Below are 23,799 nucleotides of genomic sequence, written 5' to 3' on the forward strand. Positions count from 1 at the left end.
ACATTTATTTTCTAACTGGAAGCTTGTATCTTGTAGTCCCCTTCACCTATTTTACTCATTCCCCTCAATCTCATTCCTTCTGTCAACCAACAGTTGATTTGCTGTGTTTATGATTCCATTTCTTTTTTGTTGGTTGGTTGGTTTTGGTTTTTACAATCCACATATAAGTAAAATTATATAGTATTTTTTTCTCTGTCTGACTTATTTCACTTAAGATATTAATTTATTCTTCTGATTAAATTTATGAAAACATCTTTCTTGAGAATTTTTTCTTCTAATGTTTCTCGTACTAAAGACTATAGCTAGAGAGCTCCTTTAAGGTTTAAGTAATAATAGATAAATATTGACATTCTTGGAAAGTTGATTTATGTTGACTTAAACGTGGTAAGAATATCATCATGACTGTTCACTTTTTAGCACATCAACAATTGTATTGGTTTATTCTGGACTCCAGTAAGAGATTTGGGGCACTAAAAAAAAACAATCTATCTGTCACTTTCACTTTGTCAAACTCAAATAAAGCCTTTTGATTGGAATGTATTTTTATCATGAAAAAACATGATTAATATTTACACATGGAGGTTGGGCTCCTTAATTGTACAGATTTATTCTTTGTTTGGTTTAATGACCTTCTTAAAGCAATATTTGTGTAAATATTGAACATAAAACAAGACCATACAAAGCTAATTCCCCCAAAGAAAATATATGAAAGTAAGTCAGTCTATGGGCTAGTACACATATCACACTACTTAATAATCTCAATTCGGATTGGTTTGGTTCTTATTGGCTAACCTATATTAATGATTTACTACATACGAACAGTGTGATATTGTCCTTGGTATATTATATATAGTAATACACACACATATTTATATATATGTATATATAGTATGTACTATACATACTAGTACTAGACATACTAGTATGTACTATACATACCATATTCTTTTGCTCTAGTACATACACATATACATACTAGAGCAAATGAAAGTTTTTATCCCCAGGAGGGGAACAAATCATTTCTGATTTAACAGCTGTACAAAGAGAGATGATTCTTCTTTCCAACTGGTAGAAATAGAAAACAAGTTTACTGGTTTGGCTTCTTTTTCTTATAGAGACTTCTTTCTTCCTCATCTTGGTAATGTGTTGTGATAGTTATCCCTTTAACTTGCTCATGAAACTTAGAAAATTCTTAAATTCCTTTTGTGTATGCATTTGTTCTTTGCTGTTGCAAGTTCATGTTTATTTTAATTTGCTTCTCTCTCTCTCCTGTCCAGTCAGACCACTGTAAAGTTTAGATTTTTGGAAAGCTAGCAAAGACTGATACCATTTCTTAATTTCCTTCACTCCCTTCTGTATTCTAGCAAGATTTTACTTTGAGGGAGACATATAGTTAATAGTCACCAATTGTGCTTCTTCTTACTCCTCTACAAAGAAGTAACTTAAACAGCCAAGTTTCAAGATACTGCTGCTTCTTTTAAGGACCATAGTTTCATAGGTGGCACTTGGAAAGACAGATAATGACCACCCACCTATCTCCCTCATCCTGGGCACACAGGAAGGTAGGTGAGTAGCAGCTCCTTCGAGACATATATCCACATTTGCATCATTGTGTGAATAATTTTATCTGCTGCCTCAAAACTTTGCCTCCTATCTTGCTTGCCTATAAGATAACAACCAAATCAAAGAAATAGCTGCTATTCAGAAAAACTTGGAAGGTCAAGAAAGTGCTTTCTTGGGGTGCCTGGGTGGCTCAGTCATTAAGTGTCTGCCTTCAGCTCAGGTCATGATCCCAGGGTCCTGGGATCGAGCCCTGCATTGGGCTCCCTGCTCTGCAGGAAGCCTGCTTCTCCCTCCCCCACTCCCCCTGCTTGTGTTCCCTCTGTTGCTGTGTCTCTCTCTGTCAAATAAATAAATAAAATCTAAAAAAAAAAAGAAAGTGCTTTCTTCCTGGAGGATCTTATAAGCTATTTAGCAGCTATTTTTGGAGCATCTACTATATGTGATGCTTAGCACAGGGGACTTAGAATAAGTCTCACCTTGTCCTTAAGAAGTTTAGTGTAGCAGAATGAAAGCTATGGAGAACAGTCTTCTTAATATCCTTTTAGACTCCAGAGGCAGATTGTGAGCCTTTTCTTGGCTGTCCACAAATGTAGTATTATTGCATCTATAAATCATTAAAACTGTAGAATCAGAAGGGAATCTCTCAGGGTCATATGTGGATAAACAAGGCTGACCCCTTCATCATGATAGCTATGGCATTAAGAAACTTCAGCTAATAGCATATTTACTGGTATGGCCAACTTAGATGTCAGTGGGAATATATTTCTCCACAAATTGGTAATGTCAAGTTGAGCAGTAAGTAACCCTAAGATCCTGATAACATATATATGAGGTATCAACTCCAGAGCAGCATTTCACTCTTCAACATGTTTCACATCTAAGAGAGAGTCATGGCTTTCTTTGGACAAAGTCACGTGTAAATTTCCTGAAATTCACATATTTCTAAATGAACTGTGGAATATATTTTCTAATGATTTCACGTTAAATATTGCCAGTTTCTCTTGTCTTGACATTTTTTTTTAAAAACGTTAAACAATTTTAGGTTCAGAAAATAGGGGAGAGAGGGGTTGAGATGGCAGAGGAGTAAGGGACCCTAATTTCTTCTGGTCCCTGGAATTCAGATGATAGTTATCAAATCATTCTGAGCACCAGCAACATCAATCAGACATCTTAGAAAAGAATTGCTGTAATTCTACAAATAGAAAAGCTACCACTTTTTGGAAGGTAAGAGGTGCAGAGATGTGAATCTAGGGTGATATATTGGAAGATAAGGTGGAGGGGAGGGAGCTTGCTTAAGTAAGATACTGCAAAGTATTATAAGAAGTAGAGCACAAAATCAGAACTTTCAGCAGTCTGCTACAGTGAGGGACGATGCTGACATTATGGTACTCAAGTGGCAAAGCATGGTGGAATCTGAGGTGGGACAGTATGGTGTCACAGGATCCCTAGGGTCACAAGAAGAACAGAGGTGCCTGAGTCCAGTAGGGTTTCCAGGGACAAGAGCAGGGAAGCTGGCTGAAAATAAGACTAGGAGACAGCTTTCTGCTTGGTGTTGCCATAAACTGACAGCAATTGCATGGTGGTGTGATCACTCTCTGGGCAAGGGCCCAGCAAAAGGTAGAAATGGGGTGAGACACCCCTCACTCCCCTGGGAGGAACCATGTGGGTCCAAGCCACAGGAGTCTGTAAATTTTGGAGACTCAAAACTGGGTCACATGCTTGAGATAAAAATGCTGGGTCACAGGCTGGGTGAACACAGAGTTTGGTCAGAAACCAGGGAGACAAGAGTGATCGACTGCTTTTTTGTAAGAGCTCACTGAAAAGTGGGGGGTGTGAACTTTCAGCTCCAGGGCTAGAGAGTGGGGCTCTGCCATTTTCATCTCCTCTGTTGCTGATGAAAGTCTTCAGGGAGCAAAAGAGTGCCATATAGTGGAATCTGGAACCACTTACATGGAACCAGCTGCATGTCAAGGGAGGCACAACTCCACAAAGGCAAGAACACCTGAGAATCAACACAACAGGCCCCTCCCCTAGAAGACCAGCAGGAAAAACTAGCTAACACCAAGTTTACCCATCATAGAGAACTACAAAACTTCAGCTCTTGGGGAAAACAGTATATAGCGTTCATGGGTTTTTAAATTATTTTTTAGTACTTCAGTTTTATTTTTTTTGGATATTTTCTTATTTTTTTCAATTCTTAATTTTTATTTTTATATATATGTTATATATAATATATACATTTTTTATTTTGGTTTCTTTTTATTTTATTTTTGTATATATATATTATTTTATTTGTGTATATATATATATATATATATTTTTTTTTTTTTTGTCTTTCTTCCCTATTTTGGGAATCTAGTTTCTTTTTTTTTTTAAAGATTTTATTTATTTATTTGAGAGAGAGAGAATGAGAGAGAGCACATGAGAGGGGGGAGGATCAGAGGGAGAAGCAGACCCCCTGCCGAGCAGGGAGCCCGATGCGGGACTCGATCCAGGGACTCCAGGATCACGACCTGAGCCGAAGGCAGTCGCCCAACCAACTGAGCCACCCAGGCGCCCGGGAATCTAGTTTCTTTTAACAAACAGACCAAAACACACCCAGGATCTAGTTTAGTGTTTTGTTCTGTTTTATGTTTTCTTTGATTCTTTTTTCTTATTTTGTTTTGTTTTTGTTTTCTTCTGGTTTGTTTTGGTTTGGTTTTTTTGGTGTTGTAGTTGTTATATTTGTCTTTTCTCTCTCTTTCTTCCATCCTTTTCTGGATATAATGATGAAACAGAAAAACACACCCCAAAAGAAAGAACAGAAGGTAGTACTCACTGCCAGGGATTTAATAAGTATGGATATAAGTAAGATGTCAGAACAAAAATTCAAAACAACAATTATAAAGATACTAGCTGGGCTTGAAAAAATCATAGAAGACACTAGAGAATACCTTACTAGAGAAATAAAATAACTAAAATCTAATCAAGTCGAAATTAAAAATACTATTACTGAGATTCAGTCCCAAATGGAGACTCTAAGAGTATAAATGAGGCAGAAGAAAGAGTTAGTGATATACAAGAAAAAAGTGATAGAAATTAAAGAAGCTGAGAAAAAGACAGAAAAACAACTACTGGATCATGAAGGGAGACTTTGAGAAATCAGTGATACCATAAAGCAAAATAATATCCAGATAATAGGGGTCCCAAAAGATGAAGACACACACACAGAGAGAGAGAGGCAAAGGTTTATTTCAACAAATTATAGCTGAGAACTTCCCCAATCTGGAGAAGGAAACAGGCATTCAAGTCCAGGAGGCACAAAGAACCTGCATCAAAATCAATAAAATTAGATCAACACCATGACATATAATAGTGAAGCTTGCAAACTTCAGAGATAAAAAGAAAATCCTGAAAGCAGCTCAGGACAAGAGATCCTTACCCTACAAGGGTAGACACATAAGGCTAGCAGCAGACCTGTCCACAGAGACCTGGCAGGCCAGAAAAGACTGGCATGATATATTCAGTGTGTTAAATGGGAAAAATATGCTGTCAAGAGTATTTTTTCCAGCAAGGCTGTCATTCAGAATAGAAGGAGAGATAAAAGAGTTTCCAAGACAAACAGAAAATAAAGGAGTTCCTGAACACTAAACCAGCCCTGCAAGAAATATTAAAGGGGGATCCTGTAAGCAAAGAGAAGGCCCAAAAGTAACATAGACCAGAAAGGAGCAGAGAAAATCTACAGAAAAAGGGACTTTATGGGTAATACAATGACACTAAATTCATATCTTTATATAATTACCCTGAATGTAAATGGACTAAATGCTCCAATCAAAAGACATAGGGTTTCAGGTTAGATAAAACAAAGAAACAAAGAAACAAACAAAAAAAAAACAAACATGACCCATCAATAAGCTGTCTACAAGAGACTCATTTAGATTCATAGATGCCTCCAGACTGAAAGTGAGGGGGTGACGAACAATTCATTATGCTTATGACATCAAAAGAAAGCTGGAGTAGCAATCTATATATCAGACAAACTAGATTTTGAACCAAAGACTGTGATAAGAAATGAAGAAAGACACTATATCATAATAAAGGGCCTGTCCAACAAGATCTAAAAATTGTAAATATTTATGCCCCTAACTTTGGAGCAGCCAATTATATAACCGAGTTAATAACAAAATTAAAGAAACACATTGACAATAATACATTAATAGTAGGGGACTTTAGAACGCTACTCACATCAATGGACAGATCATCTAAGCAGATCAACAAGGACACAAGGGCTTTGAATGACACATTGGACCAGATGGATTTAACAGATATATTCAGAGCATTTCATCTTAAAACAGCAGAATACACATTCTTCTCAAGTGCACATGGAACATTCTCCAGAATACATCACATACTGGGTCACCAATCAGTTCTCAACTGATTCAAAAAGACTGAGATTATTCCATGCTTATTTTGAGACCACAATGCTTTGAAACTTGAAGTCAAGTACAAGAAAAAAATTGGGAGGAGCAAAAATACATGGAGGTTAAAGAGCATCCTACTAAAGAATGAATGGGACAACAAGGAAATTAAATAATAATTTAAAAAATACATGGAAGCAAATGAAAATGAAAACATTACATTTCAGAACCTTTGGAATGCAGCAAAAGGTAGTCCTAAGAGGGAAGAGTATAGCAATAGAGGCTTTTCTCAAGAAACAAGAAAATTCTCAAATACACAACCTAACCTTACACTTAAAGGAGCTGGAAAAAGAACAGCAAATAGAGACTAAATCCAGACTAAATACTAATGATTAGAGCATAAATCAATGATATAGAAATCAGAAAAATAGTAGAACAGATCAAGGAAAGTAGGAGCTGCTTCTTCAAGAGAATTAATAAGATCAATAAACCCCTAACCAGACATCAAAAAAGAAAGAGACAGAGAGAGAGAAAGAACTCAAATAAATAAAATCATGAGAGAAAAAAGAGACATTACAACCAACACTGAAGAATTATAACCAATTCTAATAGAATATTTTTTTAAGATTTTATTTATTTATTCATGAGAGACAGAGAGAGAGAGAGAGGCAGAGGGAGAAGCAGGCTCCCAAGGAGCAGTGAGCCCGACGCGGGACTCGATCCCAGGACCCTGGGATCATGACCTGAGCCGAAGGCAGACGCTTAACGACTGAGCCACCCAGGCATCCCAATTCTAATAGAATATTATGAGCAATTATATGCCAACAAATTAGGCAATCTGGGAGAAATGGATGTATTCCTAGAAACATAAACTACCAAAGCTGAAACAGGAAGAAATAGAAAACCTGAACAGACCCATCATCAGCAAGGAAATTGAATCAGTAATCAAAAATCTCCCCACAAACAAGAGTCCATGGCCACATGCCTTCCCAAGGGAATTCTACCAAATATTAAAGAGGAATTAATACGTATTTTTCTGAAACTGTTACAAAAAATAGAAAACTTTCAAACTCATTCTATGAGACCAGCATTACTTTGATCCCAAAACCAGACAAAGAACCCATTAAAAAGGAGAATTACAGACCAAAATCCCTTATGAACATGGATGCCAAATTTCTTGCCAAGATACTAGCTAGTAGGATCCAATAGTACGTTAAAAGGATTATTCACCACGAACAAGTGGGATTTATTCCTTGGCTTCAAGGGTGATTCAACATCCACAAATCAATCAGTGTGATACATTAATAAAAAAAAAAAAGGACAAGAACTTATGAACCTCACAATAGATGTGGAAAATGCATTTGACAAAATGCAGCATCATTTCTTGAAAAAACTCTCCACTGTGTAAGGATAGAGGGAACGTACTTCAACATCATAAAAGCCACATATGAAAACCCACATTAAATATCATCCTCAATGGCGAAAAACTGAGAGCTTTCCCCCCATGGTCAAGAAAATGACAGGGATGTCCACTCTCACCACTGCTGTTCAACATATTACTGGAAGTCAGCTTCAGCAATCAGACAACAAAAAGAAATAACAGGCATCCAAATTAGCAATGAAGAAGTTGATCTTCACAGATGGCATGATACCCTGTAGAAAACACAAAAGAATCCACCCCAAAATTGCTAGAACTCATACAGGATTCAGCAACGTGGCAGGATATAAAATCAATGCACAGAGGTTGGTTGCATTTCTATACACTAATAATGAGACAGAAGAAAGATAAATCAAGGAATTGATCCCATTTACAACTGCACCAAAAACCATAAGATACCTAGAAATAAACCTAACCAAAGAGGTAAAGGATCTGTACTCTGAAAAGTATAGAACACTTATGAATGAAATTGAGGAAGACACAAAGAAATGGAAAAACATTCCATTCTCGTGGATTGGAAGAACAAATATTGTTAAAATGTCTATGCTACCCAAGCAATCTACACATTCAATACAACCCCTATCAAAATGCCATCAGCATTTTTCATAGAGGTGGAACAAATGATCCTAAAATTTGCATGGAATCAGAAAAGACCTCAAGTAATGAAAGGAATGATGAGAAAGAAAACCAGCTGGAGACATCACAATTCCGGACTTCAAGCTATATTACAAAGCTGCAATCATCAAGACAGCATGGTACTGGCACAAAAACAGACACATAGAACAATGGAACAGAATAGAGAACCCAGAAATGGACTCTCAACTTTGTGGTCAACTAACTCTCTACAAAGCAGGAAAGAATATCAAATGGAAAAAAAGACAGTCTCTACAATAAATGGTGTTGGGAAAGTTGGATAGTGAGATGCAGAAGAATGAAACTGGACCACTGTACACTGTACACCAAAATAAACTCAAAATGGATGAAAGACCTAAATGTGAGACAGGAATCCATCAAAATCCTAGAGGAGAACACAGGCAGCAATATCTTTCAATTTGGCTGCAACAACTTCTTGCTAAACCTGTCTCCAAAGGGAAACAAAAGCAAAGATGAACTATTGGGAATTCATGAAGATAAAATGCTTCTGCATAGCAAAGGAAACAGTCAACAAAACTAAAAGGGAACCTATGAAATGGGAGAAAATATTTGCCAATGTCTTATCAGATAAAAGGCTAGTATCTAAAATCTATTAAGAACTTATCAAATGTAACACCCAAAACCAAAAAAATCCAGTCAAGAAATGGGCAGAAGAAATGAACAGAGATTTCTCCAAAGAAGACATACAAATGGCCAACAGATACATGAAAAACTGCTCAACATCACTTGGTGTCAGGGAAATACAAATCAAAACCACAGTGAAATGCCACCTCACACCAGTCAGAATGGCTAAAATTAACAAGTCAGGAAACAATAGCTGTTGGTGAAGATGCAAAGAAAGGGGAACCCTCTTACACTGTTGGTGGGAATACAAACTGGTGCAACCACTCTGGAAAAGAGTATGAAGTTTCCTCAAAAAGTTAAAGATAGAGCTACCCTTTGACCCAGCAACTGCACTACTAAGTATTTATCCAAAGGATACAATAATACTGATTCGAATGGTGATTTGAACCCCAATGTTTATAGCAGCAATGTCCCCAATTGCCAAATACAGAAAGAGCCCAGATGTCTACCAACAGATGAATGGATAAAGAAGATATGGTATATATATTCACAATAGAATAATACTCAGCCATCAAAAAGAATGCATCTTGCCTTATGCAATAACATGGATGTGACTAGAGGGTATCATGCTAAGCAAAATAAGTCAGTCAGAGAAAGACCAATACCATATGATTTCTCTCACATGTGGAACTCAAGAAACAAAAGAGATGAACATAGGGGAAGGAAAGGAAATAAAAAATAAGATAAAAACAGAGAAGGAGGGAAACCATAAGAGACTCTTAACTATAGAAAACTCAGGGTTGCTGGAGGGGAAGTGGGTAGGTTTTGGGATAATTGGGTGAAGGGCATTAAGAAGGCACTTGATGTAATGAGCACTGGGTGTTATATGCAACTGATGAATCACTGAATTCTACCCCTGAATCTAATAATACAGTATGTGTTAATAAAAATAAATAAATAAATAAATAAATAAATAAATAAATAAATAAATAATAAAAATAAATAAATTAATTAAAGATAGCTTTACCCTACTACCCAGCAATTGCACTACTAGTTATTTATCCTAAGGATACTAAAATAGTGATGCAAAGGGACACATTCAATCCAATGTTTATAGAAGTAATGTCCACAATTGTCAAAATATGGAAAGAGCCCAGATGTTCATTGACAGAAGAATGGATAAATAAGGAGTGGTATATATATATACAATGGAATATTACTCAGCTATCAGAAGGAATGAAGTCTTGGCATTTTGCAATGATATGGATGGAACTAGAGGGTATTATGCTAAGTGAAATAAGCCAGTTAGGTAAAGACAAATACCACATGATCCACTCATATGTGGAATTTAAGAAACAAATCAGATGAACATAGGGGACAGGAAGGAAAAATAAAGTAAGAGGAATACAGAGAGGGTGACAAGCCATAAGAGGCCTTTAACTGTAGGAAACAAACTGAGGGTTGCTGGATGGGAGGTGGTTGGGGGAATGGGGTAACTGGGTGATGGGCGTTAAGGAGGGCTCTTGAAGTAATGAGCACTGGGTATTGTATGCTACTGATGAATCACTAAATTCTTCCTCTGAAAAGAAGTAATACAACATATGTTAATATAAAGAAATAAGTAAATAAATAAACAAATAAATATTTTTTAAAAGTTGAAGATAAAGCTGCCCTAAGACCCCCCAGCATTTGCACTACTAGGTCTATATCCAAAGGATACAAACATAGTGATTTGAAGGGGCACCTGCACCTTAATGTTTATAGCATTAATTTTCACAGTAACTAATAAATGGAAAGTGCCCAGATGTCCATTGACAGATGAATGGATAAAGAAGATGTGGTGTATAGATACAGTGGAATATTACTTATCCATCAAAAAGAATGAAATCTTGCCATTTGCAATGGCATGGATGGAACTAGAGGATATTATGCTAAGCGTATAAGTCACTCAGAGAAAGACAAATACACACTCAGACAAAGACAAAATCATATAGTAATATGATTTCATTCATATGTGGAATTTAAGAAACAAAAAAGATGAACTTAGGGGTAGGGAAGGAAAAATAAAGTAAGATGAAAACAGAAAGGGAGACAAACCATAAGGGACTCTTAACTACTGGAAACAAACTGAGGGTTGCTGAAGGGGAGGTGGTTGGGGGAATGGGGTAACTGGGTGATGGGCATTAAGGAGAGCACTTGAATTAATGAGCATGGGGTGTTGTACACAACTAATAAATCACTAAATTTTAACTCTGAAACTAATAATATACTATATGTTAATTAAATTAAATTTAAATAAAAATTTTAAAAAACTTTAAACAAATTTTTATTAACAGAGAGTGTCATATAATTAGATTATTTTTCTACTTCAGACACAATTATTCTTACTCTCCACGGAAAGGCTGCTTCTCATTTTTTTATCTGGTGATGGCAATCACTAAAATCCTGAATTTAACAGAATAGTTGTAAAAATGCCTCAGTGATTTAAGTTGAAAGCAACACATTTGTTACATGACCCTTGCATTTAGTTATCAGGAATGTACAAATGTGTTTTTATTCAAAAATACAAAATACATTTTCTGTAGGCATTGACAATGACAGCAGTAAACCATTATATGTTGTTAACTGAAACCAGTGACTTTTGGTTATAGTTATTTTCTTAAACATCAGCCAGGCTTTTCTTCAGTCATTTCCTTCAGCTGATTTCTCTAAGTTATTGGTAAGGATTACTGCATTGAACTTCCTCTCACAGTTTATTAATAAAGTACTATTTTAAGAATTAGGACATGCCACCTCCCATACCACATCCCATTCCACCCATTCTAGGGTCTTTAGGAATTTCAGTGACTAGATCTTCTCCTGTACTTAGCAGAGAGGCCACTCTAGCAACATCCAATAAAACAGTTCTTACAACCTTAGTTGAGTCAATTATTCCTTTTTCCACGATATTCACAAAATCTCTGAGCATAGCATCATACCCATTTCTGAGGAACTTTGCATAATTTTCTCAATTATTAGTGATCCTTCAATACCTGCATTCTTAGCAATGGTCATTGCAGGAATTTTGAGTGTTCTTTTAATAATTTATATATCAATTTTTTGATCTTCAGGAGCTGGAATTATTTTTTTAATTTAATTTTATTATGTTAATCACCATACATTACATCATTAGTTTTTGATGTAGTGTTCCATGATTTATTGTTTTCGTATAACACCCAGTGCTCCATTCAATACGTGCCCTCTTTAATACTCATCACCAGGCTAACCCATCCCCCCACCCATCTCCCCTCTAGAACCCCCAGTTTGTTTCTCAGAGTCCATAGTCTTTCATGGTTCATCTCCCCCTCCGATTTCCCTCCCTTCATTTTTCCCTTCCTACTATCTTCTCTCTTTTTTTTTAACATATAATGTATTTTTAAAAGATTTTATTTATTTATTTGAGAGAGAGAGAGAGAGCACATAAGCAGGGGGAGGGACAAAAGGAGAGGGAGAAGCAGAGTCCCCACTGAGCATGAAGTCTGATGCAACATGGGGCTCGATCCCAGGACCCTGAGATCATGACCTGAGCCAAAGGCAGCTGCTTAACCAAATGAGCTACCCAGGCACCCCAGGACCTGGAATTATTGAATCCAAAGCTGGAATGCTCCAAACCATGACATCACCCCTTCCCAGAACAATGCCTCCAACAGCAGCACATGTAGCATTGAGGGCATCTGTAACTCTGTCATTCTTTTCATTCGCTTCAACATCATTTGTCCCACCAACTTTCAGCACAGCTACTCTATCTGAAAGTTTGGCCAGATATTCAGTTTTTCCTTTTCATGTTCACTAGTTGTGATATCTAACTTCTTGATGATTTCTTGAAAACATTTTTCAATTTGAGCTTTGTCACCATTTCCTTTCAAGAGCATGGCATCATCTTTGGTCACAATGACCTCTCCAACTTTTGCTCAGTCATGAGGCTGAATTTCTTCAAGATTTATTGTCAATCCCTCTTCTCCAAACACTGCACCACCAGTCACAACAGCCATTTCTTTAATCTGGTTCTTTTTATTGTGACCAAAACCTAGAGCTTTTACTGCTACAACCAAAAGATCAATTTTTAGCCTATTCAAAATGAGTTTATTCAGAGCTTCTACATCAACATCTAGCAATTATGACCAAGGGCTAATAGGGAGCATTGGCAATTTCAGGAACAGGTACAGTGGATTGGACTCTGGAAACTTTCTTTTCACCTCAATAGAATATAGAATAATGGAATTCACATTTCTGACCTTTTAATGTATTAATAAAATATGGAGAAATATACTCACACTCAAACTACATGCCTTGAATAATTTCTAATTCATCCTTTAGTGTTTTTCCATTCTTTACTGTGATGACTCCCTTTCTTCTAGGTTTTTTTCATTAAATCAGAAATGATGTTGCACATTTCTTTGTCTCCATTTGCAGAAATTGTAGAAATCTGAGCAGTTTCTACAGGGGTTGTCACAGGTTTAGACTGATTCTTAAGTTCAGCAATTACAACATCAACAGCTAACATCACACCTCTCCTGATTTCCACAGGATTAGCACTGTTGCTAATCTTTTCTAAGCCTTCCTTGGCAATAGGGTGTGCCAAGAAAATAGCAGTAAGGGTGCCACCCCCAGCCTCTTCATTTGTGTTACTGATATCCTGAACAAATTTAGTGCCAATATTTTTATATATTTATATTTTAAGCCAATAGACTTTGCAACAGTTACACCATCTTTTGTTACTTTGGGTCTTTTCCAACTCTGTTCAATAATCACTGTTCTTCCCTTGGCCCCACAGTAACAGCTACAGCATCAACTAAAAGGTCTACACATTGACGCATTAAAGCTCAGGCATCTACACCAAATTTTACTTCTTTGGAATAAGCCTGAATGAGATGAGGAGCCAGTGCCCTAGACACTGGCCTAATTTCAGGAAGAACTACAGGTAATCAAGGCGTTTCTGTGGGGCAACTGCAGGGTGTGCCAGCAGTCAGGCAAGTTGTAGGATGCAAATGAGGGGAAGAGTTCCTCCTGTTGTGAATTTTAGCAGATTTTTTCACTAATCCAGTATCATTCACTCAGATGTCCTATTCATATAGTAACCTAATTTTCCAAGACATTTTTAATTTCAAGAATTATCTCCCATTATCTTTCCAAGCCATCAGAGCGTTCCATAAGTTCCAGTTTTTTCAAAGTCCAATTTACATCTTTTGGATTGCATCTGGCACAAAGAAGCAACACAAAAACCTTATTTATGAGATATTATGGTCGGATTTAAAGTTCGGAAAGTGTAGCTATCCCACTACTAAAAGTAATATTCAGGGAATGAAAAAATACATAAAGCTAGTAAGTGGAAATAATGATAAGGACCTCCACAATCCTTTGTTAGGCCATACTTTGCTCCCAGACCATGGTTTAATGCTCTAACTTCTAGTTGAGAAACATGTTTTAAGCAACTTAAAGTTATAAAATGATAATTGATTATTAGTGTAATAATTTAACATCTTAAATTTTTCAGAAAGATGATTCATTCATTTATTTTGAAGTGAGGTAGAAGGGAATAAGTAAGAAGATTCAAGGCTAGTTTTATCCAAGTGTTTTTCTTGTTTCTGTCAACTTTGTAAATTGTATGTGTGACTTTTTAGTTAATATGACTGCAAGTGAACTAAAAAATAGAAAAGTCTCTCTAAGGTGGAAATATACATTCCAAGTCTTTAGGAAATTAATGTTTATTCTAAATTGTGGTCCTTTAACATTTATGATCTTACTTCACTTTGCATAGATCAACAAGAGGGAATAGTAATACTTAATCTGCAAACTGTACATAGGATCTATCTGGAAACATTCTGCTACTTAATGAAAAGTCTAGATAAAGTAGTTCTCCTTAAATTCACTGTTCATATATGTTTTTCTTTTTTAAGTGTGTGTGTGTCTGTCTGTCTGTCTGTCTGTACGTAATTTGGCTATGGTTCTTTTAGATTGAGCATTATCCATAGTTACAAGATAAGTTCTCTTAGGCCTATAGAAGATTCTGAGTCAATATGTATAAAACACCTCAGATTAGCACAATCATTGAGAAGAACTATCAACCTTTGAGATCCAAATCTTTTGCTGTCCTGACTGTAGTACAGAACTTTAAATGGGTAAAGTGTGTTTCAGAGAATGATTCATTGAATTCTCACCATAGGTTTGCCTTCTGCTTATGTAACTCTGTAGGAATCTCTCATTCCATGGCTTTGGATTATTTTTTACAATTCTGACTCGGCAACAGAGGATAAAAGCCATGATATGATGAATAAGCCACACAAGTAAGAAATACAGATGTGGACTATAGACCTCCAAAGAAAAATTAAGCTGGTCGAGGATATGTGCTAGACATTGGAAATGTTAAGAGGTAGGTACTTTGGTGGTTATTGTTGTTGAGGGCTTTGTGTGTTAAAGTAGACTATTGTAAGAAGATTGTCATGATCTGTATAATATGACAAGCTGTGACTACTTTTATAAGAAAATTAAGCTTACTTTCAGAAAAGTTGAGCTATCAAAGTGGTAGTGAAAATCTGAAGAAGATTTTATTCTTAGCTTTTTAGATTTTTTAACAGGAAATAAGCCTAGGAGGGAGTAAGAGAAAATGAACTATCATTTATTGAGATTTACTAACCAAGTATCAAAATATGTGTTATCCCATTTAATCCTCATAGTAATACTATGATGTATGTGGTATTATCTTCATTTTACAAGTCTTGAATAGATTACTTGACTTATCCAAGGCCATGCAGCTATTAAGTTCAGGATTGTGTTTTAGACACAGGTCTCTCTGACTTCTAACACTGTATGTAAAGAAGACTAATACCTAAAAGAAAGCTATAACTATATAATTTCATGGTTTTCTTATGAAGAATTAAACCTCTACTTAATTTTAATTTTCTGAGGAAAGTTTCTGACATAGCATATTCAGAGAATTCTTCAGTAACCCCAATATATGCACCTAAGGAAAAGGCAATGCTAGAGAAAGAAGCAACTATTCTCAGCAATGAAATGACTGTGGTTCTGACATTTTTCCTTTTTGCTTCTTCTTTGTTTCTTTAGATAGTATGTAAATGGAAACCAAATTTTCTAGAGCAGGTATATGTACCTAGAGCAGGTAATTGTAGAAATGTAGCCTTCTATTATGAAATCTGCTTTATTTATTTAGCTAAAGCAGCAGTTTAAAGTTTATTTCAACTGATTGTAGACTCATGTCACATACCTTTGGACATTTGATCAGTCTAAGGAATTTAAGCCTCTTTGATTTTCATAATTTAGAAATGTTTAAGTTTTCTTCACATTGCAGAAGCTTTTGTCTTCATGAAGTCCCAATAGTTCATTTTTGCTTTTGTTTCCCTTGCCTCTGGTGACATGTCTAATATGAAGTTGCTAGGCTGAAGTCATAGTTTCAAAGAAAAGTGGAAATATTGATATAATTTTATTAAATTACAGTCTTTAGAAGTTCTTCCACATGGTGTTTAAACTTTTAATTACATCTTTAATAATATTTTTTATAACTGACTAATAAAAATTATTGGCAACTGTGGTATAGTGGCAAGATCTTTTGATTTGTAATCAAAGAACCTGAATTTGAATTTTAGTTCTGCCTCTCTGGTACTCAGTTTTCTTTTATTTATTGTTTTTTTATTATGTTCTGTTAGCCAACAAATATATATCACTAGTTTTTGATGTAGTGTTCAATGATTCATTAGTTGCATATAATACCCAGTGCTCTTCACAACACATGCCCTCCTTATTAAGATTTTTAAAAATCTTTTAATTTTAAATTTTTTTAATTTAAATTTTAATTCCAGTATAGCTAACATACAATATTATATTAGTTTCAAGTGTAGAATATAGTGATTCAACAATTCTGCACATTACTCAGTGCTCATGATGATAAGCATACACATCACCTGTTTCATCCATCCCCACCACCCACCTGTCCTCTGGCAACCATCAGTTTCTTCTCTATAGTTAACAGTCTGTTTCTTAGTTTGTCTCTCTTCCTCTCTCTCTTTTAAATTTGATCATTTGTTTTCTTTCTTAAATTCCACATATGAGTAAATTGAGTGGTATTTTTCCTTAACTCACTTATTTCACTTAGCATTATACTCTCTAGCTCCATCCATATTGTTGAAGATGGCAAGATTTCATTCTTTTTTATTCCATTGTATATGTATCGTATCTTCTATAGCCATTCATCTATCTGAACTTCAGTTTTCTCATCTCTAATATGGGGGAAATAATCCATATCTCATATAGTTTTGTGTGAATAACTTGAGATAATAAATGTGAGTGTACTTTGTGGACAATAAAATTTCATAAGAATGTGAAGGGAGAGGGAATCAAATGAACACTAAGGGAACGAGGAACTGTTTCTTTAAAAAGTTTAATAAAATTGATAAACCCCTAGCCAGACTTATCAGAAAATAAGAGAAAGAACCCACTAAATAAAATCACAAATGAGAGAGGAGAGATCACAACCAACACCACAGAAATACAATTACAACAGAATATTATGAAAAAATTATGTGCCAATAATTTGGGCAATCTGGAAGAAATGGATAAACTCCTAGAAACATATAAACTACCAAACCGAAACAAGTAGAAATAGAAAATTGAAGAGACCAATAACCAGTAAAGAAATTGAATCAGTAATCAACAAAGTCCCAACAAACCAAAGTCCAGGGATGGCTTCACAGGCAAATTTACCAAACATTTAAAGAAGAGTTAATAACTTTTCTTCTCAAACTGTTCCAAAAAATTGAAATGGAAGGAAAACTTCCTAACTCATTCTATCAGGCCACCATTACCCTGATTCCAAAACCAAAGACCCCACTCAAGAAAAGAACTATGGGTTATTATCCCTAATGAACGTGTATGCAAAAATTCTCAACAAAATACTGGCAAGTTGAATCCAACAATATATTAAAAGAATCATTTACCACATGAGAAGGAAAGATGGCAGAGGACTAGGGGACTCTATTTCAACTGGTCCCCGGAATTGAGCTGGTTATCTACCAGACCACTCTGAGCACCGACAAAACCAGCCTGAGATGTAAGAAGATCTGGATCTCTACAAGCAGAATATCACAGGTGGTTGGTTTTGAGGTACAAAGCGGAGAGCCCTGATTCCGCGGGCAGATATCGGAGGATAAATTGCAGCGGGAGGGAGCCTGTCCATGGGCATCCTACACAGCCGGTGAGTGACAGCCTCACCAACTGGGGAGGGGGCACAGACTCATGGACCGGTAGTAGCGGGAAAAGGACTTTAGGGCAGCCCCCGGGTTGGAAACCTGGAGCGGCAGGGTCATGTGTGTGAACTGCAGCCGCTGGCGGTTTTAGAAGCACAAAGGGCAGAGACGTGCTCTGACATGGAGGCAGGACTGGGGATGCTGCGGAGGGGCACACAACCCAGGACGCTGCAGTTTATAGCAGCACAGACAGAAATGGAGATGGTGTGGCCTGGGGAGCTCACTGAAGAACAGACTGCGGTCTCTCTGCTCTGAGGCAGAGGTTTGGAAACAGTCTCTTCTGCTCTGACTTGCAGAAGAGACTCGGAAAGCCACCAGGGAAAGTCATCAGAGAACAAAAGGCCCCAAAACTGATCCCCGCTGAACACATCCCCCGCCACAGGGAGGCAGGGCAACTCCGCCCAAACAGGGTTGCCTGAGTAACAGCACGGCAGGCCCCTCCCTCAGAAGATCATTTGTTTTCTTTCTTAAATTCCACATGTGAGTAAATTGAGTGGTATTTTTCCTTAACTCACTTATTTCACTTAGCATTATACTCTAGCTCCATCAACCTAGGTCAACAAGAGGCCAGCAACCCTAAGGTCCCAAGAAAACAGGTGCATATTGCTTGGGTTCCAGTCAATAATTTGGACTATATACATTCCCTCAAACACCCACCAAAACAATGACTAGGAAGAGGAGCCCCCAAAATAGAAAAGACTCAGAGATCATGACTTATGCTGCAGATTTACAAATGGATGCAGATATAACCAAGATGTCGGAGATAGAATTCAGGCTAGCAATTGTAAAGACAATGGCTAGAATGGAGAAATCAATTAATGGCAACATAGAGTCTCTAAGGGCAGAAAAGAAAGCTGAATTGGCAGAACTTAAAAATGCTATCAATGAGATCCAATCCAATCTAGATAATTTAACAGCTAGGGAAAGTGAGACAGAAGAACGAATAAGCCACCAGGAAGACGAAATAATAGATAAAAAGGGAAAAGAGGAGGCCAGGGAAAAACAACTCAGAATCCGTGAAAATAGAATCAGAGAAATAAGTGACACCATGAAGCATTCAATGTCAGAATAATTGGAATCCCAGAGGGAGTGGAGAGAGAGAGAGGACTAGAAGATGTATTTGACCAAATCGCAGCCGAGAACTTCCCTCATCTGGGGAATGAAACAAACATTCACACCCTAGAGGCAGAGAGGACCCCTCCCAAGGTCAAGGAAAACAGACCAACACCCTGGCATGTAATAGTAAAACTTGCAAACTTTAAAACCAAGGAAACCATCTTAAGGGCCGTTAGGGGGAAGAGATTCCTTAAGTCCAAAGGGAGGAAGATCAGAATAACATCAGACTTATCCACAGAGACCTGGCAAGCCAGAAAGGGCTAGCAAGACATATTCAGGGTACTAAAAGAGAAAAACATGCAGCCAAGAATACTTTATCTGGCAAGTCTGTCATTTAGAATGGATGGAGAGATGCAGAGCTTCCAAGGCCGGCAGAAACTGAAACAATATGTGACCACTAAGCAGGCCCTGCAAGAAATACTAAAGGGGGTTCTATAAAAGGAGAAAGACCCCAAGAGTGATCTACAACACAAATTTACAGGGACAATCTGTAAAAACAACGTTTTCACAGGCAACATGATGATAATTAATTCATATCTTTCAATAATCATTCTCAACGTGAATGACCTAAATGCTCCCATAAAGCGGCACAGGGTTGCAGATTGTATAAAAAGACAGGACCATCCATATCCTGACTACAAAAGACTCATTTTGAACCTAAAGATACATCCAGACTGAAAATGAAGGGATGGAGATCCATCCTCCATGCCAGCAGTCCTCAAAAGAAAGCCGGGGTAGCAATTCTTTTATCAGACAAATTAGATTTTAAACTAAAGTCTGTAATTAGAGACACAGAAGGACACTATATCATTCTTAAGGGGTCTATCCAACAAGAAGATCTAACAATTGTAAATATCTATGCCCCCAACAAGGGAATAGCCATCTACATAAGCCAACTGTTAACCAAAACAAAGTCATATTGACAACAATATGTTAATTGTAGGAGACCTCAATACTCCACTCTCAGCAATGGACAGATCATCTAAGCAGAAAATCAACACAGAAACAAGAGCTTTGAATGACACACTGGACCAGATGGACCTCATAGATATTTACAGAACCTTCCACCCTAAAACAACAGAATACTCATTCTTCTCAAGCGCACATGGAACTTTCTCCAGAATAGACCACATACTGGGTCACAAATCAGGTCTCAACCGATACCAAAAGATTGAGATTATTCCCTGCATATTCTCCGACCACAATGCTCTAAAACTGGAACTCAATCACAAGAAAAAAATTGGCAGAAATTCATACACTTGGAAGCTAAAGACCACTCTGCTCAAGACTGTTTGAGTCAACCAGGAAATCAAAGAAGAACTTAAACAATTCATGGAAATCAATGAGAACGAAAACACATCGGTCCAAAACCTATGGGATACTGCAAAGGCGGTCCTAAGGGGGAAATACATAGCCATCCAAGCCTCACTCAAAAAAACAGAAAAATCCCAAATTCACCAACTAACTCCACACCTTAAAGAACTAGAGAAAAAGCAACAAATGATGCCTAAGCCACGCATTAGAAGAGAAATAATTAAAATTAGAGCAGAGATCAATGAATTAGAAACCAGAAACACAGAAGATCAGATTAACAAAACTAGAAGTTGGTTCTTTGAAAGAATTAATAAGATCAATGAACCACTGGCCAGAGTTATCCAAAAGAAAAGAGAAAGGACCCAAATTAATAATATTGTGAATGAAAGTGGAGAGATCACGACTAACACCAAGGAAATAGAAAGAATTCTTAGACATTATTATCAACAACTATATGCCAATGAACTGAGCAATCTGGATGAAATGGAGGCCTTCCTGGAAACCTATAAGCTGCCAACACTGAAACAGGAAGAAATTGACAACCTGAATAGGCCAATAACCAGTAACGTGATTGAAGCAGTTATCAAAAACCTCCCAAAAAACAAGAGTCCAGGGCTTGATAGATTCCCTGGGGAATTCTACCAAACATTCAAGGAAGAAATAATACCTATTCTACTGAAGTGGTTTCAAAAACTAAGAAGAGAAGGAAAACTTCCAAACTCAGTCTATGAGGCCAGCATTACCTTAATCCCCAAACCAGGAAAAGACCTCATCAAAAAAGAGAATTTCAGACCGATATCCCTGATGAATATGGATTTCAAAATCCTCAGCAAAATCCTAGCTAATAGGATCCAACAATACGTTAAAGGGATCATCCACCACGACCAAGTGTGATTTATCCCTGGGATGTAAGGGTGGTTCAACATTCGCAAATCAATCAATGTGATAGAACACATTAATAAGAGGATGGAGAAGAACCATATGGTCCTCTCAGTTGATGCAGAAAAAAACATTTGACAAAATACAACATCCTTTCCTGATTAAACTCTCCAGAGTATAGGGATAGAGGGAACATTCCTCAAGTTCATAAAATCCATCTATGAAAAACCCACAGTGAATATCATCTTCAATGGGGAAAAGCTGAGAGCCTTTCCCTTAAGATCAGGAACATGTCAAGGATGCCCACTCTCACCACTATTGTTCAACGTAGTACTAGAAGTTCTAACAACAGCAATCAGACAACAAAAAGAAATAAAATGTATTCAAACTGGCAAAGAAGAAGTCAAACTCTCTCTTTTCGCAGACGACAGGATACTTTATGTGGAAAACCCAAAAGACTCCATCCGCAAATTACTAGAACTCATCCAGCAATTCAGTAATGTGGCAGGATACAAAATCAATGCACAGAAATCAGTTGTTTTCTTATACACTAACAACGCAACTGTAGAAAGAGAAATTAGAGAAACGATTCCATTTACAATAGCACTAGAAACCATCAGATACCTCGGAATAAACCTAACCAAAGAGGTAAAGGATCTATACTCTAGGAACTACAGAACACTCATGAAAGAAATTGAAGAAGACACAAAAGATGGAAAAATTATCCATGCTCATGTATCAAAAGAATAAACATTGTTAAAATGTCTATGCTACTCAGAGCAACCTATACTTCCAATGCCATCCCAATCAAAATTCCAATGACATTTTTCAAAGTGCTGAAACAAACAATCCGAAAATTTGTATGGAATCAGAAAAGACCCCGAATCGCCAAGCAAATGTTGAAAAAGAAAACCAAAGCTGGGGGCATCACGTTGCCTGATTTCAAGCTATATTAGAAAGCAGTAATCACCAAGACAACATGGTCCTGGCAGAAAAACAGACATATAGACCAATGGAACAGAATAGAGAACCCAGATATGGACCGTCAACTCTATGGTCAAATAATCTTTGACAAAGCAGGAAAAACATGCAATGGAAAAAAGACAGTCTTTTCAATAAATGGTGCTGGGAAAATTGGACAGCCATATGCAGAAGAATGAAACTTGACCATTCTCTAACACCATTCACAAAGATAAACTTAAAGTGGATGAAAGACCTCCATGTGAGACAGGAATCCATCAAAATCCTAGAGGAGAAGATAGGCAGTAACCTCTTTGACAGCGCCCACAGCAACTTCTTTCAAGATACATCTCCAAAAGCTAGTGAAACAAAAGCAAAAATGAACTTTTGGGACTTCATCAAGATAAAAAGCTTCTGCACAGCAAAGGAAACAGTCAACAAAACAAAGAGGCAGTCCACAGAATGGGAGAAGATATTTGCAAATGACACTACAGATAAAGGGCTGGTATCCAAGACCTATAAAGAACTTCTCAAACTCAATACCCAAAAAACAAATAATCAAGTCAAAAAGTGGGCAGAAGATATGGAAAGACACTTCCTGAAGAAGACATACAAATGGCTAGCAGACACATGAGAAAATGTTCATCATCATTAGCCATCAGGGAAATCCAAATCAAAACCACACTGAGATACCATGTTATACCAGTTAGAATGGCAAAAATGGACAGGGCAAGAAACAGCAAGTGTTGGAGAGGTTGTGGAGAAAGGGGAACCCTCTTACATTGCTGGTGGGAATGCAAGTTGGTACAGCCACTTTGGAAAACAGTGTGGAGGTTCCTCAAAAATTTAAAAATAGAGCTACCCTATGACCCAGCAATTGCACTCCTTGGTATTTACCCCAAAGACACAGATGTAGTGAAAAGAAGGGCATATGCACCCCAATGTTCATAGCAGCAATGTCCGCAATATCTAAAGTGTGGAAAGAGCTGGATGTCCTTCAAAAGATAAATGGATCAAGAAGATGTGGTCCATATATACAATGGAATATTACTCAGCCATCAGAAAAGATGGATACCCAACTTTTACATCAACATGGATGGGACTGGAGGAGATTATGCTAAGTGAAATAAGTCAAGCAGAGAAAGTCAATTATCATATGGTTTCACTTATTTGTGGAACATAAGGAATAGCATGGAGGACATTAGGAGAAAGAAGGAAAAAATGGGGGGGGAATTGGAGAGAGAGATGAACCATGAGAGACTATGGACCCTGAGAGACAGACAGGGTTTTAGAGGGGAGGGGGGAGGGGGGATTGGTTAGCCTGGTGATGGGTATTAAGGAGGGCACGTACTGCATGGAGCACTGTGTTTTATATGAAAACAATGGATCGTGGATCACCACATCCAAAACTAATGATGTATTGTATGTTGACTAACATAATATAATAAAATAAAAAAAAAAAAGAATCATTCATCTCAATCAAGTGGGATTTATTCCTGGGTTGCAGGTGTGGTTTAATATTTACAAAGCGATCAACATGATGCACCACTTTAATAAAAGAAATGATATGAATCATATTATACTCTCAGTGGATGCAGAAAAAATGTTTAAGAGAATA

General features: G+C 37.0%; 1 pseudogene; it reads right to left on the reverse strand.

Annotated features, from left to right (window-relative positions):
• Positions 1 to 11,395: 11,395 nt before the first annotated feature.
• LOC118012755 lies at positions 11,396 to 13,580 on the reverse strand (annotated as a pseudogene).
• Positions 13,581 to 23,799: the final 10,219 nt, after the last annotated feature.

This window comes from Mirounga leonina, unplaced genomic scaffold, assembly GCF_011800145.1.
Source record: "Mirounga leonina isolate KUSES-001 unplaced genomic scaffold, KU_Mleo_1.0 Mir_101283, whole genome shotgun sequence".
Lineage (NCBI taxonomy): Eukaryota > Metazoa > Chordata > Mammalia > Carnivora > Phocidae > Mirounga > Mirounga leonina.